A 12,680-nucleotide genomic window follows, 5' to 3' on the forward strand; every position below is an offset into this window, starting at 1 on the left:
TGGTATGATTCCATTTATTCTCATTAGAGATAATATATAATTACTGACTATGGGGTGGGTAAGGCCAATCTCTAACCCAATGGGATAGGTTAATTCATGCCCAAAAAGGGAAACTGGTTAGGCTTAAAATGTCCCACAAGTGTAGCTAGCCTAGTACTTGCCTATGGACCTATGACTGATTTTGCATTAGCATACATTTTTCCAAAGAGTATTATACCTGTAACTGAAATGTCAGCCATTATTTAGAGACTGCAAACCTTCATGATTTCCCAGAAATCCACAAATTTTAAGAGGAATAGACCAAGAAAATGATGCAAAATCTGAACATTCTGCACACCTTAAAATGTTCCACTTTATCAGTACTTTACCCGAGTCAACAAATGTATAAAATTATTTATTTTATTTAATTTTATTTGCTTTGCTTTTCTTGATTGGGAAAGCGTGACCAGTCAGGACTAACCCCTTTTCAGATGAGAAAAGTTTTAGTTGCAAACATAATTGGCATTATGCATAAAAACAGTACATAAAAGCACATTATGATATCTTGAGATATACGAAATTTAGGCATGCAACAAGCAAAATAAAAGATGGTCCCCAGGATTCACTAATCCTCCATGTAAGACTAGATTAGTCTTACATGGAAGAGCAAGTCTAAGAGTAAGACGGCAGCGCGCCATGCATATTAATGAGGGCACACTGCCTCAACTCTAAGGCTAAGACAGAGCGTGTACGAGTGCAGGGGGAGTGTCGGACTGCCGAGCAGTCCAAAAATCCACTCCCCTGAAAGTCTGACACTCGAGAAATGTCTATTTACATGAGCGAGTCCGCTCAAATGTGTACATACCCAACACTACACCCCCCCACATTCTAAACCCCTGTAAAATTATAAAATGCAAAATTTTTTTTTTTATTATTTCCGATATAGCTGCCCGTATTTGTGCGTGTTTGTGCGGGTTTGCCAATTGCTTAGCTACAGTTAGCAGTTTAAACACCGAAGAGGATAATAAGAAACTTATATGCAAATTAAGTGAAATAGCGATAGTGTAATGGTAGAGCCTTCGCACAAAGAGGAGGCATTCCCGGTTCGAGTCCCACCACTCCCCCTTCTATTTTCTGTTTTGTAATCTGCATATAAAAACAATTCCTGACATTTATCATTTAAATTTTTGTAAAAAGCATTGAATGGCCTATGTAGTAGTGAACGACTTTTATATATATATATATATATATATATATATATATATATATATACATATATATGAAGGTGAAATGGTTATGCATACTGATGGATGCATAAGTAACGTATCTTAAGCAATGTGAAGCACTGCTAAGCAAAGTTTACCAGTATTAAACATATTTAAATGTAATTGCTCGTAGCTGAGCACTGCGTTAACTAGTGCAATGGCTTTGCTTGTAGCTGCACATCAGGCCAACTAGTGCAAACAGAACATGTTTGCGGAGTTGCGCTCAGCGCTAACCAGCGCAACGTCAGGCAACGTCGAGCAATGTAGAGCTACGTCAGGCAAAGTTGAGCAAAGTTGGCTAAACACAGCTACACCTCCTAGCCGGTCTGGCCAGTAGTAAAATAAAAAGCAATGACAGGGCTCGAACCCAGGATACTGTGCTCCATAATCACGGTACTGAACCACTAAGCCATGACAGCATTTCATAACCATGCACTTTCAACACACACATACATATCAATGGAAGTTTACCCATTGCTAAGCAGGTGTGCCTTCAGCTGAGTTTTTCAAAACTGGCCAATCACAAATAAGTGCGGTAAATGAGGCATATTTAAACTCCATAGGCGGGAATACTTGCCATAACTGGTTGTAGCTCCCATCTGCAGGCAGCATGGCCGGTGCTGGAGAGGGCTCTTGATTTCGAGCTCAACGTTGGGGCATTGAGGAGTCAAAAGTAAGGGTTTGACTCCTTGTCCATAATCATGACGATAGACTCCTGTGGGGCCAGTACCAGGGCACCCAATACAAAGCGGAAGCCTGGAACCATCTAGCTCATGAAATCACCAGTGCCACAGGCGTCCCTCGGACTGGTGAGCAAGTCAGACACCACCACTCAGACCTGAAGAGATGCAAGGAGGATCAACTGGACCAGTGGATCCAGGATGCCCGTGGGATGGAAAATGCCCCACTACTGAGTAAGCCATGGAATTAAGTATGTAAGAATTGCTATTCTAGTCTATAGTATGGATAGGTATGTCTCAATATCACTTCATTTACTTCACAACTGCAGTTGTCCACGCTGCGAACCAGTAAGCCTATGCAGATAGGCTGCTAAGACTGCACCACCAGGCAGGTTAGTAATTATTCTGCATGTACTGTTATATAAAATAAATGAGAGAGCCTGAAAAAAAGTGTTTTAACCCAATAAATAAAGGTATAATACTTCCTTAATAATTATTCTGCATGTACTGTTATATAAAATAAATGAGAAAGCCTCTAGAAGAGTGTTTTAAGTCTTTAATAAAGATATAATTCCTGGAGTGTGTCTGTGTCATTTTCTTTGATATGTTGTTGTACTCTTGCATTATAGAAATAGTACCGTTGTATTAAGCGCTGTTAACCCACACTTGGGTAGGCCCATATAAAGTAGATGAAGGGAGTGCCAGTAGCTTTTAAGCATATTTACAGTCCTCAACTGTTGGTTCATGCCCAGCATGTACAGGTTAATCTGGCACATGAGTAGCTTGGTATTGTGTTCCCCAGAAATGTCAGTGTGCTGCCAGAAATGTAGGGAGCTGTTAACATATAACAGATAATTTCACCTGAACATATCTAGATAATTATATGAAAGTAGAGCTGTCAGTGTACCATCTCAGCAGTAGTGTGTCTGAGCAACTCACAAAATATGTAGCAGTAACATCCGCATCCCGGACAGTTTGTATGTCAGATACAGCTCATGTATATAAAGATCTAGCAAAACCCATTTCACAATTTAAGGACAACTGGGTAGTGTAATAATACATGTAGGGGACATATAACTGCAGTTAACAGGAATGTAGTGTAAACTAGAAGGATATATAAGTTGTTAATGGAGCTATCTTTTTCCACCTTACTGAATGTGCATAAAAAATGCAATTTCACATCTCAATGGGTATGTCTAATCTCAAAACATTTGTTGGGACATATGTCCTGTTGGTTTATAAATATCTGCATTTATTTTGATGCATGTGCCCTGTTCAAATACCACAATATTGGTGGTCTGTTGCCATCAATTAAATCTGCATGTTGTTGTAATGTCCACTGTTGTTCTATATATGCATGTGTGATGCTTGCTGTTCAACTGTTGGAACTCTGGTGTGTTGGGTTAATGGGAATACTTCTGCATGCTGTTATAACTAATTGGGAATGCTGTTGACTGTTACTAACCCATATTTTCATTAAATCCTCCAAAACATAGAACGTATGGGAAGGCCGGTCCCAGCGGACTCACCTGTCCCACCTCAGCTGGCGATGGCACCTGGCACCAGCAGGTCCGGTGCCCAGCGTGGGACCTCCTCCTCCATTGGCCCTGTGCCACCTTCAGGTGGAAGCGCTGCAGGGGATGGGGCTTGCCCCCCCCATGCAAGCGTGGGTGGAGGAGGGCCACCTATCACCCTCCGAACGGTCCGGGCTGTGGTGCGTAGACAGATTGACTGTTCTGTTGCTGATCCTCTATGCCAGCTTGAGGCATGAGTGGCGTGGCTCACGGGTGAGCCTGCCCCTCCTACACAGCCCCCAGCACAGCCACCCTCTCGGCTGTGAAGGTGCAGTGGTGACTGCCCATGGGTGGGGATCTCAGTTCCACTGTTGCCATCTGTGGGCTCATGGGCTTGCGATTTCCAAACATCCTTCCCCATCAATGGTGTTCACCCACCACGTGTCATATTCTGCCTCTGTATGCATCTTATTTGTCTTGTCTGTTTACCTCCCCAACCTACCTCCCCAAATATACCTACTTCCCCTACCCCACATTCCACTCTCACCTGAAAAAAAAAGGGCAATCTGCTCCCAAAAAAAAAAATACGCCCCATACATAGCTGCCCATTTTGCACACATGTCCGCTGGACACATAAAATGTAATTTAATTGGCAGTACAACATACTTTGTTGTCCTCACCCCTCTCTCGGGTGGAAGGTTTCATATTTCCCCTCCAAATTTATTGCATATGCACAGCTGTTGCTTTCAAAGAAATGGGCAGCTATGGACCTTCCCTACACCCGTCCTGCACATCCTGAGCTGTTTTTCCTACTGTCTTTCCCTCTTTGTGCCCCTTTTTCACCACTTTCCTATCTCCCCATTTTCTTTTCTTTCAAAGAAATGAGCGCGTGGGTTAGCAGGAGTAAGCACTTTTAAGCAGTTGTTAGTGGGTTTGCGCAAGTGTGCACTTGTTTGTGCTTAGCTAAGCATTGCACAAACCCGCTTACAAGTGGTTAAAAGTGCCTTAGTCACTCTGTATGTGAAGGCCCTTGTTCTGCTCAGCAGCAAAATAAAACACCTCAGTCAGTCTCGAACCCAGGACCTTGTACACACTACACTGCATGAAGCACCACTAAGCCATGGTAGATATACAACAAGTTGGTGCTGAAATAAATATATCATGCATCGGAGTGAGTGAATGTAAAGGAAAAATAGGAATTCCATAACACACAACTTGTTCTGTGGATCTTTACCAGCAGTTGTTGTGGAATTGCATTACATGACTGTGATAAGAGAAGCAGCCATTCTAGCAGGAAATAATGTTACAGCAGCACATTACAACCCCACACAGTATCATAGCAGGACAAACACTGGCATATCTGATTAGGGCAGAGGCCATACCTCCCAACTGTGCCTAATTTTCAGGGATGTTCCTGATTTTGAAACAAATTTTAGCTGTGTCCCTCTGATTCCCTCTGAAAAGTACTGACGTTAGGTAGAAAGGTGGTGAATTACACTTAATGAATAATGACAATAAGTAAGAGTTAGACACTGCCTGTACTTCAGAAAAGGTGTATTAATCCATATGCTCTGGTTCTCTCAAAGTCTCAACTTAATGTCTCTAATATTGTAAAGGTGCACCTCACTTCTACCTACCTTTCCCTGAGTCTGTTCAAATATGTACCTGAGTGTTTGAGAGGCCTGGCAGAGACAGAAACACACAGGCATATCAGCTTTTCTGCTGTTACACACTGTGCAAATAGCTTTGGAAGGAGCTCCAGAAACATACCCTTATGTAGGAGTACAACACTAAAATACAAATAGATGTAGTCATGTACTGGTAGCAACCAACTGTGACAATGCCATTGTTCCAGTGCTGAAAAGACCGGTGTGATGCACAGACAAAGAATAACAGGCTAACCTCTGGCTACCATGTGGATAGGTCCACAGTTGGGAGCTACGCAGACAGACTACTTGCCTTGATAAACTAACAGGTACACAACAACCCTTTAAGTCCAGCAAGATAAAATTCACACAATAATACATAATGTTCTCTGTACTTCTGCACCCCTACCCAAATGTAGAATATAACTGTGTGTTCAGGGTCTACCAAGGATGTAGGTAGGCATATTCAGTACTGAAATTTGCCCTGTTTTCTTGAGCAGCCTATGCTAATGTCAACACTAAAAATGCACAAACTGTTCAGAAGTGAGTAAATTAATATTCACAGTATAGCAGTTCACAAACAATTCATGTGCCAAAGGAATACATCTCAATAACTAGCTTTGTATGGCAGTTAATTGTACAATTAGAAAAGAAAGTACATACTCCCATGTGTCGGGTTAGCATTTTGAGGGGTGAGTACAATTCTACACTGACAAGTGTGTACTTGAAGCAGCAACATTCAGGTCTGAGTACAATATTTAAATCACTGGCTACACCCTTGGCATCAGATATAAGAACTATACCAACCTTCTGCCTTAAACAACGATGTCCACAGCAAACAAGCATGATCCCCATCTTGGAAAGCTGAAAGGGCCATGCTTACCTGAGTTAGCAATTTATAGCATTGGGTTGCAATGACAGTGATTACTGCAATTACCACACAGCAGGCTGCATGCAATTAGCAAATGGTGGCCACCAATTGGTGCAGAGGCCATCACATGCACATGTGCAAATACCTATAAAAGCAGGCTGTAATTGCTGCCAACAAACTCAATCACTCTATTGCAGAGACTGACAGAGAGAGAGAGAGAGAGAGAGAGAGACAGTGAAAAGCAAAAGGAAAAAGAAAAATAATACCAACTCATACAAAGGAAAGGTATGTAACAGATATGTATTTACTGGCATGTAGTAGATGTTTTTGAAAAGTACTCTACATAATGTGAACCATTCATATGTGGCAGCAGTACGTATCTATGCACAGATGTCCTGCTTAAATACTGCCATGGACAATTCAGTGTGTACCTGTGGGCAGTGGGACATAACTGTGAAATGTGTAGCTCAGCATTAAATGTCAAACATCTGATCCATGTTATCTATATTCTGTACAGTAGTGTGGCCAACAGCTGTTTTGGGGATTAGCGCGTTTATATAAACATGGGTTTGACAGATTAACACATGCATGATAGTCATATTAAAGTGTAGCTTAGCATTGGCAACTGCTGTACCAGGCTAATATGCTAATCTAGCATTTGGAGCTATATATACCCCCTCTACTGTTACTGTGTGTTTACATGTGACACCTGTTCATGTTGCAGCAAGGCCCAACTGTTCAGCTGTGAGGTCCAGGGACTTACAACAGTGTGGACCTTGTGTGTGTATGGCACACACATACGGAGATATATATATATATATGTGTCATATATATTAACATCTGTATATGTGCATAGAGCAAGGGACATATTGCAACTGTTTGTGAAGGGTGGACATATATATGTTGGTGAAGGTTGTTATGTGCATATTTGTATGTAGGTTTTAGTGTGAGACAAACAAGACAGCATACAGTGCTGGTATACGACATGTGGTGGTTAACCACTGTGGGTGTTTTGTTCAGTTTGCAATGTTGCAGCCAGTGAGGCCTGTTAAAGCTACCTGGGCTGTGAACACTTTCAATGCATTTCTCCCAAGACTGTGCGATATTATTACATTACTGTATACCTCACATCCTTTGTATAATTGATATTTCCACCATGAAAGGTGGACTGTATATGTGCCTATATGTATATGTACACCAATGGATGTGTATATGTATGTGTGTGTGTATATATATATATATATATATATATATATATATATATATATACACACACACACACACACACACACACACACACACACACACACAGAGTCATATATACTCATACACACCCACATCTACTTGTTGCAATAGATTCTATGTAAAGTTGACTGAGTGTGATGGTCAATGTGCTGGTGAATATGTCAAAGATGTGTATTTGTGGGATAGCTTAGTGGGAAACTGTTTCTGTCATGGTATTATGGGTCCTTGCTTTGATCCCTGCAAAAGCTGTGTATGCTGTTGCTAGGCAGATAAAGCACTATGGCATACAGTCTGATGTAGTCCCTTGGTGTTAACTGAGGTGTGTCATTGGAGGCTAAAGCACTACATGTATGCTTATTGATTGGTACTGATGTTGAATCCAAATCCTGTATGTACTGTAGTACTACTTGAAGCTCTAGGCCTAAACAGCAAAGTATGGTGTATGTCCACATTGCTTGGAACCACTGTTTTGTGTGGTCCCTGTAGTCCTCACAGATTACATTCCTCAGGCTTAAGGTTTTGTAAGTACTGACACACAGTACTGTATGGTACACACATAAACCTTATCTGGGTTGCCATACCTATGTGTCTTGTAATTATGTCTGATGTGTGTGTGGGTATGCCTGTAACATGTCATCTGTCATATGTGTGTTACAAGATATAACTGCGTATCTAGCAACATTTATAGTTTACTACAGCAGTATGCCACCTATATTCACAATTGTGCACATATTTTGGCCACGGGTTTGCCATCAACAACTTGTGTGGTATAATGGTAATACTGTAACTGGACCTTACAAACATTGAGATGGATGACATATTTCTTTATGCATTGGCTTGATCTATATCTGCTGTGGCTAGGTGGTGCATTATGTTGCATACAGTGTGCCAGGTACTCTTGTATAGTCTTATATAGTGATTTTATTTTGTTGCTGTGCAGAACATGGTTTATTATATAGAGCATGCCAGGCACTTTCAAGCAGTTGTGGGGTGAGCACTGATAAGTGGTAGTGAAAGTGTTTAATCTCAGTCAGATAATAGGTTGCTATATATGGCAGTTCAGTGATATCTGTACTGTATAATGTTAAATGTGCCATATGACTTGCTCAGACATATTTTTTCTTTATGTCTTCCAGGGATCATGGCACACCATAGAAATCCTAGCTAGAGTAGTGCTGAAGATGAGATTCTTACCAGCTGTATGATTCAGCACTACAGCCTACTATCCTCCAGAACCAGCCAAGACCAGCAGGAGCGTACTGCAATGTGGCAAGATGTTGTCCGGAGGGTAAACGAGGTAGGCCTGCATAACCAGACATATGAGCAGGTACGCTACCACTGCAGTGATCTACTTAGCCATGTCTGTCAGCATGCTTCTGCTGTATGGAGACAACAGCTTGAAACAGGTGGTGGGGTTAACATCCATCCCCCCTCACCAGAGTGGAGGAGCTGCTCCTGAACCTCATGGCACCTGCCCAACAACAACAACAGCAGACATTTACCATGATGGAGGTTGGAGCCACCCAGCAAGAACACATGGAGCATGCAGGTAACATGGCATATCTGTAGACTACTGTTACCTCTATTGGTAGATCATGCATATGTGAGATTTGTACTGTGTAATTAGAAGATGTGGAGCCTGTTGTTGTGCAATACTGATCATATGGAACATAATCTGTAGGCCTGTGAATGTAAACTGTTGTTCTACTGTAAGATTGCAAACCCACAGTAGCAATGCCACAGTTGTTGCCACTGACAAACTGTCTCATATCTATGGAGTTCCCTCTGGTGTGACAGCAAGGCAGCGGACAGATGCTGGTGAGTGTGTTCTACATTTATTATTGCAAATAAAAAGTGCATGTCACAATTAAGGTGTAGGCCATGTACACATGTAACACACCTACCCATAATGCATGCTGTGCCTGTTTGCTGTGAGACCACACACATCTCACTAATGTGATTAGCTGCCTCAAACACATGCAATACACAGACCATCTCAAACAAATGTGGCTACACTGTAGTGACCATTGGATAGGCAGAGTCGATACACAACATGCACATAACATACACAACTATGTCATACACAGAACATGTTAACATGCTACACATGAAGGATTCACAAACCCTCTGTAAAGTCACACTCTGGTATCCCAAATGTCATCCACACAGCATACATAATATACCTGAGGGGTAGAGGCCTATCATGGGACAGTGAAACACTCTGCAACACACAACACATTCATGTTAGGGAATGCTCCTTATTGGCCTCCTTACAAACCCATGTAACAACTGGTTGTGAAATGGTGAATGTAGCCATGGTTGTGCAGTTCCGGTACAGCATGATAGGTGCTGGTTTGGGGCACATTTGTAGCCTTGAGTGACCACATGATGCTTCATGATCATGGCTTATGGTACTACACCCCATCCAGTTATTATAATCACAGTACTACACATAGCTTTCATTGCTATACACCTCAATGTTGTGTGTGTGCAAACATATGCACCTCTAAACAATATGCATACCAATCACCATTTGCACAACTGACACATATATGTCTTGTGATGCTATTGAGTGGCTAGGTCATATGACACACATTGGGTATGTGTGATGTTTAAATTTGCAGCTGTGTTTTACCATGCAGTGTCATGGATGACACTGGCATGTCCACAATATGATCTACACTCACCATAACTACTGTACATTGGGTATGTGGACCAATGGTATTCCATCAGTTATATATGCACCACTGATATTGTGTGTATACACATAATGCATGAGCTAAAACTGTGTCCACAATTATTTGCTAAAGACACAGAGGCTCTAATCAGAATTGGATATCTATGTGACACACAGATACACATCCAGCCATGGTATGTAGACCTGTGAGTGATGGTGCATAGCACATTACAGAGTTTTGAATACTTGCACAGCAATGTTGTGTCCATGTATGTATTGCGTTCCAGGGGGAGGCCAATCACCGAACAACAAAACACATGCATCAAAACCATGTATACTGTTAGTAACAAGGACTGTCTACACTTGCACTGCATGCTGTTGAGCAACACATGTCCTGTATGCAGACATGTGTGATATGACTGTTTTGCTTGTGATACTGTACCCCACTATCAACTGCTATTGAGTATGTTCTGAGATTGCTGGTGGTGTGTGTGTGTGTGTGTGTGTGTGTGTGTGTGTGTGTGTGTGTGTGTGTGTGTGTGTGTGTGTCTGTCTGCTTTAGTGAGGAGTGTATTTGTGTGTGTGCATGTGTGCATGTGCATGTGTGCACGTGTGCATGTGCATGTGGTCTGACATTATGTACAGGTCTTAAAGTATGTTTCCTGTTTTCCTCAAACAGGTGCTGAGGTGGGGCTGGTTCAGTGCAACAGGGAACCTGATGTCACTGACACAGATAGTGATAAGGAGGATAGGTGTGTTGAGGCACAGGCAGGTTTGTCAGGGTCTGTTGTTGGGCCACCAATTGACAGTACACAGGTCTCCACCCCATCCATGCACACAGTCATACTGCTTGTACATCCATCATCACCAATGCCCTTAGCAGAGGGACAATGTACAGTCGGCACTAGCCAGGACAGTGTGGTATCTATGGCACATGCATCAGGACACAGCAGCCATAGCCAGATGTCTGGAATGATACCACATAGGCAGATGCCCAGGGGTTCTCATCAGAGCAACCACACGCATGTTCCAGGCTGTCATGGAGGCACAGGCACATATGGAGCAGTACACCAGACAGGGACTAAGGGCACAGAGGGCTCATAACACCTCTGTAAATGACAGTATCCGTGACCTAGCAGGTGCCATACATAATTACACTGAGGTCATTGACAGACGTTGGGGTGAGACATTAGATGTCCTCCACAATGTCATGTCCACGTGTCAGGACAGTGCGGGACGGTTGAGACATCAACATGGATGTATGCCAGCAACATTATCAGCTGGCAGTCGCCATGGACGTCCATCAAGTCATAGCCGCTCCCGTAGTGCCAGTACCAGCCCCAGCAATGTTGGGGGGGTGTCCATAGACCATCCTAGAAGACCACGTGCACGTGGCTCTGGCCAGTCCCAGCAGGGACCTGGATCCAGTGGACATATGTCAACCTCTGAGGATAGTAGCCAGTCTGGATTAGTACCTGATACTGTCTGTAGCACCCCTGCCAGGCACAGGTCCCGTATTCATGGCTAGAGACGGTGATCTGTAAAGCCTGCCAGGTACAGTCTGTAGCTGTCCCACACATCCCCGTATATGGCAGCCACATGGTGGAACTGTGTGCATGCAGACACACACACATAAACCAGACACCTAGGGCAAACACATACCGCACACATTACATCCACATTGGCCCATAACAGTACTCTTGGCCCTCACACACACATACTCACACATGTCGATTGTATGGCTCAATGTAGGCCTCTGGCAAACCAACAACACACCCTGTGCATATGATGAAACCTGTGCCACCTCCTGTCATCTGTAACATTGATGCAGGAACAGGCTAACATGGTGCTGATGCACAGGGTGACTTTATTACAGTATAGCAATGTTTTAATGTGTAGCATGTTGTCAGCAGTAAAGTGTAATGATATCCTTGAATGTGTAGCTGAGCAGGCATGATGCATTAAAGCTATAATTATCAATGTAGTATTGTTTACACCACTGTTTATTCCAATTGTGTATTGTCTGCCCATGTGCCACTTGGCAGATGTGTGTAGTTTTGTCAGCGAGTGGACAGTAAGTGTGGGATGTGTGCAGCACAGATTTGCAGGTGTACATTTGTGAACATGGTTGAGGTGCACTGTCTGCATGTATGTGCATATTGGACACATGGGCAGGGTGACATCCCTGTATTAGACAGTGTTAACACTCCATAGTGTCTATTGGTGGCCAGTATGCATTGTACTACACACATTTTGGAACTTGAGTACACGTGTGTGTATGACACGGTTTGACACTGTGCTGTGGGTGATACTGTTGTTACTATATGTCATTGGTTCGCATTCTGGTAGTATACCTAACCTCAACAGCCTGCCCATAAACAATTGTTAGATGATGGCTTGACACCTGACACACAGATGTAGGACACACAGTAACATTTGCAGCCTTCAAGTACTATTCTATGCCAGTAACAAGTGGTATTCACCTGCACTCAGTCCTGGGACCACTCCTGTTTGGCATATAACTTTCTTAGGTAAAAGCACAGTAGGGATATGTCTGGCCACGTTTGGCAATGCATACTGTGGGCTATAATGCATTCTCCAGATGATACACACATCCTCCAAAAGGGTATCATACAGACAGATACCTGGTGTCAAACCCATGCTGTAAAGCTATAAGCCAAATAAAGCATAGTCATCCACGTTTACAAAATATAGTATTCCCCAGAGTACCACATGGTTAGCAGCCCCCAAAATGTGGAACAGGTACCGATGTATACATAGAGCCATGTGTTAAGTCATCTCT

The 12,680-nt window shown here is 42.8% G+C and overlaps 1 protein-coding gene across 1 annotated transcript in view; it reads right to left on the minus strand.

Moving 5' to 3' along the window:
* The window catches only part of TBKBP1 (TBK1 binding protein 1), a 2,809,732-nt gene that overhangs the window by 886,540 nt on the left and 1,910,512 nt on the right, over positions 1 to 12,680 (minus strand). The window lies entirely within an intron of this gene.

Source organism: Protopterus annectens, chromosome 13.part0, assembly GCF_019279795.1.
Source record: "Protopterus annectens isolate FY-2018-M chromosome 13.part0, PAN1.0, whole genome shotgun sequence".
Lineage (NCBI taxonomy): Eukaryota > Metazoa > Chordata > Ceratodontiformes > Protopteridae > Protopterus > Protopterus annectens.